Genomic DNA, 7,500 nt, shown 5'->3' on the forward strand with positions numbered 1-7,500 from the left:
TGCTATTTGGATGCCTGCTTTAGATAACGTCTTGGTTATGGCTTTTGCTTCCTTTGCGAAAGGTACTACTAGATATTTTATTGAAGCTTTGTCACTCTTTGGTCTTGCGTAAATTTCTTCCGCTTTCTTTCTCAATTTGGATAGTAGTCCCGCTGGATACATAAGTTTGCGGAAGACATTGAATATATAGGACATCTCTTCTTCTATATATTCTTTGTTGCATATCCTCAATGCTCTCAGATAGAAACCAATTATCATTCCTGTCTTTGTGCTTGTGCTGTGATGGGATAAGTAGTGTATGAAATCATCTTTCTTCGTGGGTTTTCTGTATACTGAAAACTTTGCATCCGTTTCTCCCCGATGAATAACAGTGTCTAGGAATGGTAATTTGTTGTCCTTCTCAATCTCCACTGTGAACTGGATGTCTTTGTTCACTTCGTTAAGCATGCGGAGTTTATTGTTCATATCTGTTCCCTCGGGTACCACCACCAACACGTCATCTACGTATCAGAACCAATGCGAGCCTCTTCCTATTATGCGAATAAATTTATCCTCCTCCAGTGTTTCCATAGAAATTAGAAGCCATGACAGCACTTAATGGTGAACCCATAGCCAGTCCTCGATGTTGTTTAAACTCTTGGCCCTCAAATACAAAGGCACCAAAGTACACAGAAACACCGATTCTATATAGTCTGTTTTCCTGACTGGTAAGTCGCTGTCATTCACAGAATTTATAACCCTCTTTAACGCGTTAAAGAGGGTTATAAAGGAATCAGAGAAGGGTGTACGGAGCCAGCCTGCCGTAGAGCTTATAGGCGCACTTCGCGAAGGACACGCCACTAAAGTCGCATCCCACTCAGTAGGCAGACTGGGGGAATTCAAATGCAAGTACTGTGAAGCACTATTAAGGAAAAAAGAAAGGAGAACTATTTGTTGCAATTCGGGCCAAGTTTGTACAACATTTCCCTCTACAATCAAAGATAACGACATTAAGGCTCTATACGATGGATCATCTGTACTCTCAGAACGGTTTTTGAGCAATATTGTGGGCTTCAATACTTTGTTCTCTTTTATCTCTTTTAACACTTCGAGCAAACTCGAAAACGCGGCCGAGACCGCAGTGTGTTACAAGATACAAGGTAGAATATACCACAAAATTGGCTCATTGAAGCCAAACTTATTAAAAGAAGGCAGAATGTTCAATGAGACGGAAACACCGGAAAAATCGGGAAAAGCCTTCTGGAGAAGCGATAACTTTCTCGACCTATATTTTTACCACGACAGAGATCAGCAAATTAAACTTAGAATAAAGAGATTCATGAGTATGAATTTTTCAAAGAAGAAAGAAGTGAAAACCAAAACAAAACGGCGTCGAGAAAGAGAAGAGAGTTGAACGAAAACGAAGACATAATTACGCGGCTTTACGAGTATATGACTGCCAGCAATGCTTGCCTGACAGGTATGCTAAAAGAACTAAAGACCACAAAGGAACTAATGAAAGTTCACGTGGAAAAATATGGAAAACTTCCCGAGATGTCTATAACTTTGAAAGCTGTTGAAGGGATAAAAACACGTGAACATAAAGGCGCTTATCACCTTCCTTCGTCGTCTTCACAAGTTGGAGCTATCGTCAATCTCGATTCGATGAAAGACCCTCTATGCATAACAATTAATTCCCCAAAGCCAGATACGAAATATCACCTTAGAACGATTAGCCATGTCAACTTTTTTTACGACTCTTTTCAGTACCCACTATTGATCCCTAACGGGGATATAGGTTACTCCTTAAAAATGAGTCGTGTCAATAAACCCGACGGTCCTGCTAAGACTTACACTACTCTGACTCCTTGCATGTTTTACGCATCTTTGTACATGGAAAGGGAAGGTGTTTACAACTACATAACCAAATGTAGAAGGTTATTCCAGCAATTCACCATTGACAACCATGTAAAAGTTGAGACTTCCAGGTTATCTTTCAAAGAAATTAACCAGAAGGAAATAAGAAAGGAACGCGCAGATATCTTACGAGGCGACGATGAACAAATTTCTGGACAAAGAGTGATAATTCCTCCAACATTTGTCGGTGGACCAAGATATATAAGCAGCGTCAACAGGATGCACTCACGTTCGTCACTCATTACGGATCTCCTGACTTTTTCATCGCTTTTACCATGAACCCTCAGTGGGAAGAGTTGAATGAAGCTATGGCACAGACAGCTTCCAGTGCTGCTTCGAAACAGAAGAACGATAGACCCGATTTGGTTAGTAGGATAATTAAGATGAAAGTCGACAGCATGATGGACGATTTAACCAAGAAGAACACCTTTTAATTTTTTTCTTTTGTTATATTTACCGTAGTGAGTAAGTTTACCCTAGACTTTTCACAGGTTTCAGTTTGGAGTTCACTTTGAGGTGTTTCGTTTACGAATACCGAGCTAAAATAATTGTTTACGATATTATTACACATTCCTTCATTTGAATATTCAAGTTGACCGTCAGCAGATAATAATGGACCAATGTGATTCCTAACAACCTTTTTATCTCTAATGTAACTATAGAATTCTTTGGGATTCTCTTTGGATTTATCAGCAATGTTCATTTCGTATCGTCGTTTTCTTTTTCTTATTGTCTTTTCTAAATCTCTCTGTATTGATACAGATAATTTCCTCCTTGCATTGTCATCAGCAATTTTCTACAAAGTCTACCACATCAACGTGGCCGAGCAGGCAGAACAAGATTCCACGCCAGTTGATTCTAGCTCCCTCCCCCATTTAAACTTACTCAGCTTCATCACACGAGGATGCACCAGCTGCTAGCACAAATTGCACAACCACCCAAACCTCTTCCCAGGACTCTAACTCTTTTACTTTACTGACAGCTGTGAACTTGAGGTCAAAACGTAACAGACGCATTAGCTCCTTCCGCATGCCCAAATCAGCAAAACTCAGGCCAAAACAGTAAATATCGTCGATCTTTCACCACCTGAGAACACCTTGCTCCTCTTAGAGGAATTCAACAACAAATCCACCCCAGTCTCAGAAGTGTTATCTACATTCAAACACACTCACGCAGTGCTCATAAGGCCAAAGACACTGTTCCCTCGTGAGTATACAAAGATACAAATACGAGTTTTTTAAGCACAGGACACCGATGTGCTCTGTGCCAGAAACTTGCCGTGTCAGTGGTATTTCCCTCCTTTCACCCATCACCCCTCCATCTCACAGTTGGTAAAAACATTTGCGATTTCGAAGTATTTCCTTCAGGCATCAAAGTCATGGATGACAAATTCCCCACTTTTCAAATTTTGTACCACAATTTTCGACGTGCCCACAACACAGGAACCCAGTGATGCATCACATTTTAACCCCATAGACTTCCCTGGTGCACAAGAAAATTTACTTGCACTTTGTAACAACTTCAAAAATATCATTGCTCACCATACCAGATCGACATCCCAACCCTGTATTACAAAACATCTTCCACTCCGTCGGTGAAAACAACGTAGTGTTCACGACCTTGGACCTTATGTCGAGATATTTCCAGATCCCACTTCCTTCAGAGCCTGGACCTCTGACAGCACACCCACAGGTCATTATCACTTCAAATTACAAACCATAGGTCTCATAGGTCATTCAGTGTTTATGTACCTCGATGACGTGATCATCGCTTCCAAATACGTTAGCAAAAATTTGCACACTTTACACACTGTCTTCTCACGACTAGCAAAAGTAGGTCTCAAACTGAAGCTTAAGAAGTGCTCCTTTCTTCAGAAAGAAATACGCTTCCTAGGGCATGTCCTTAATTCACAAGGGATTTTAACCTCGCAGAACAAGGTCAATCCCTACTTCTGTTGAACGCATACGTTCATTCCGTGGTCTATCAGGATCTTGCAGACGTTATATTCAAGGTTACACTAGTATAGCAGCACCATTAACTTCACTACTTAAGAAGGGCACCCCTTCAGTTGGACACCTGACCAAGAGAAAGACTTTAATGATTTAAAGAAAGCCTTAACCAAGGCACCTGTCCTTGCCTTCCCAAACCACAGGCTTCCCTTCACAATATACACAGATGCGTCCTACACACGACTTGGCGCAGTCCTCATGCAACAACACGGCACAAAACTCAATTCAATTGCCTATGCGAGCTGCACACTCAACAAACACGAGCGAAATTACTCATTCACAGTCATAGAAGCTTTAGCAGCTATATATGCACTCAAACATTTCAAAGAGATCTTCCTTGGTTACGAAATACACACATACACAGACCATCAACCAATCTTACACCTATTCAGAGGAAAGAATATTTTAGGAAAACTTACCCGCTGGTTTCCTATCATTCAAGAGTTCATGCCCACCTTTCATTTTGTTAAAGGGAAAGCGAACCTAGTTGCAGACGCTCTTAGTCGCCATATTGCGACCATCACTCAGAATCCTATTTCAGTAACCCACACAAGCACGCGCTGCCACAGCGCAGAGATCAGACACTCTTTGGAAACGTGTCATATGCTTCCTCGAATCTGCAGAGACAAATTACACAGGCAATTTTCCTCCACGTTAGTTGATGACACTCTGTATCACAAAACAACACTAACGAACAAACATGAATCCAATAGATCAGTGTTTCAATTGTAGTCCCTACGGATCTCATTCCAGAAGTTTTACAGCTTATACACGATTCACTCATTTCTGAACACCCTGGCAAGGATAAATGCGTTACACAAGTCAGATTGTACTATTTCTGGTTAACCATGAGGAAGGATATACACGCCCACATTGACGCTTGTCATCCTTGCGCGACACACCAAGGTCATATCAGCAGTCATGTTCCAATTCTAACTTTCCATTTATACATAACGAAAACCAATACCTTTTTGTCTGTGTCGACCATTTTTCACGATTCTGTATTCTTTCCCCCCTACCAAACATCCCAGCACAACACATGATAAAGACCCTTATTGACAAACTCATATGCCCCTTCTCTACAACCAAAACTCTGATTTATGACAACGGGACTGAATTCAACAAAGAGGTTCTTTCGCACATTTGTAGTTACTTCCAAATAAAAAATGCAACACTACTGCTTATCATTCTAGTTTAAATGGATTAGTTGAACGCCAGAATAGAAAGATTCTCAATGTTCTTAGACACTTTGCCTCTGATCTTCATCCTTCTTGGGATGAACATGTCCCCCATGATTCAAATTTGCATAAATTATTCCATTAATAGGTCAATATCGGAATCACCTCATTTTGTCATTTTTGGCTTTGGCAAAAGGTTCCTATATGATCTTCTTTCAGATTTAACTCCCATTTACTACTTCAATGATTATGTCAAAATCAAAGGAATTTCAATAATCTTTTCAAAAGAATCCATAATACTTTCCATCTAACAAAGGACGAAATGGTCGGTTTGCATAACAAACCAGCCAGAGCTTATACCTTTAAGGGGACCCCCCGCCCAAAATCTTTTTTTCTGAAGTATCTTGCTGATTTTTTCTGTGTGATGTCTAGGTCTGAGGAAACCTTCACAGCATGAGTTTTATTCAGATCTGACGAGGAGTTTTTTATTTTTTAATAAAAAACGTAAAAAATACCATATTTTTGGGCTTCTTTCAAATCCTATCTCCTCTTACAATTTTTATTCAATGTCTTTTATTTTACAGCAAAAGAATCTTCTACATATATAAAAAAAAAATAGAAAGTTTTTTTTAATATCTTTGTTTAACGCCGAGGAAAAAAGATATAAAAACAATTATCGAAAAAAAGCAAAATTTTGACTTTGACACTTTATTAAAAAAAAAAATTATTTAACATATGCAAAAAAACTCTCTATTTCATTTTTTGTCATTTATCTAGCTATTAATAGAGGCCTCATATGCAAAAATCGGTTGAAAATTGAGGGAGGAGATAGACTTTGAGTATCAAAAACTTACATTTTTCAGAAATGAGTGTTAAAGATTTTTTGTTTCCTTGGTTTGACTAAATTTTACATTGGACCTCCTAAGACCCATTGAAAACAGGTTCCATTGTATTTTCATGATGATTTTGCATCTTTCAAGTAACTCAGGCACTTTGTACCCTCCTACAGTGTAGGATATTATTCACTCAAAGTGAGGGTCTCATAAGCCGCCACCTCACTCTTTGTCGCAAAGTTTGAGTTCTTGGTCTAGAATGATCCAGCAAGGTAGTCTGATTGCTGGGATTCAGCTCTCTTTCTTTTCTTGAGTTTCCTTTCTGGTGTTGGAACAGGCTCTTGCTGCATCAGGGATATCACTGTGAGGTTTGAGACTCTAAACCCAAGGTGTTGCAACAAGGAGGCATCCTTGTAGCCACTTGTTAGCAAACAGTTGTTTGCGTAGAGACAACTTGTCTGATATAGGTGTAGAGGACAGAGGATCAGGTTCTGAGGATGTGGACGTAGATGGAAGGGAGAGAGCTGCTGGAGGGAGTACTAGTGGTGGTGGCGGAGGTGGTGATAACAAAGTTGATGCTGGGGTTCTTTCTTTCTCCCCTTGAGTTGCTAATGTAGACGTTCTTATCTTCTGCAAGTGTGCCTTTTGTTTGGATAGCTTAGGCATGGCTAATATCTTCAAATATCTCTTCACTGAAAAATAGATGCGAATTTCACACGGCAAATTAGTGAATGCGGCAAGCTAATGTGTACATGTCCTTTACTTTGTAAGGCTCAGGCCACTGCCAGTCGTGCAGGCTGAACTTCCTTACACCACATACTCACGTGCATGCCGGACGTAAGAGAAGACTTTATGAGTGTATCAAACGCAAAAAAAAAAAGGGTAAAATATGGTCAAAATGTATGTAAACTATGGTCGTGCGCAGCATGTGGCTGCCGGGGGGAGGGAGGGTAGGCCCTTTAAATCCTTTAAAAATGGTGGTACGGTAAAAACAATTTACCAGCATCTAGAGCAAGATCCCTACTATGTATTTATGCAATAAAAAAAATCGAATTTTTCTTAAATCTGGGGGCGGGGGGTCCCCTTAAGATTGGAGACATTGTTTACACCCTTAACCATACCCCCACCTCGAAGCTCTCCCCCAATATCTCTGGACACTATCGTATCAATGGACATGAGTCAAAGAGCAAAGTCAGAGCACTTAGACTGCACGATCTTACAGAGGCCGTTTTGCACAAAGTTCATATCAAAATAGTCCCCCGTGGCTTCGACCTCCCCCGCAATAATCTTCGAAATCAAGCAACAATTTCATAAAAGTATATTTCGCATGGATGAACGGAAATAAGATATACTTCCGCATGCTCATACAATTAAGTCAATTTCATTTTAATCATGAATATTTCCTGATACCACCATTGTTCCAACATTATGTGTATGTATCTTCATACCAAGGTTCTGCACAGGCCTTGTATTACTTCTTATCTTCCATGAGTATCAATCTCACTGTGGACAGTGAGTGGTAGCTGAGCCAAGCACCTGTTGCAAGATGATTGAAAGCAAGAGACAACCCTTTAGATGTCCAGC

Source organism: Oratosquilla oratoria, chromosome 5, assembly GCF_046742065.1.
Source record: "Oratosquilla oratoria isolate Oo_2021 chromosome 5, ASM4674206v1, whole genome shotgun sequence".
In the NCBI taxonomy this organism is placed as follows: Eukaryota; Metazoa; Arthropoda; class Malacostraca; order Stomatopoda; family Squillidae; genus Oratosquilla; species Oratosquilla oratoria.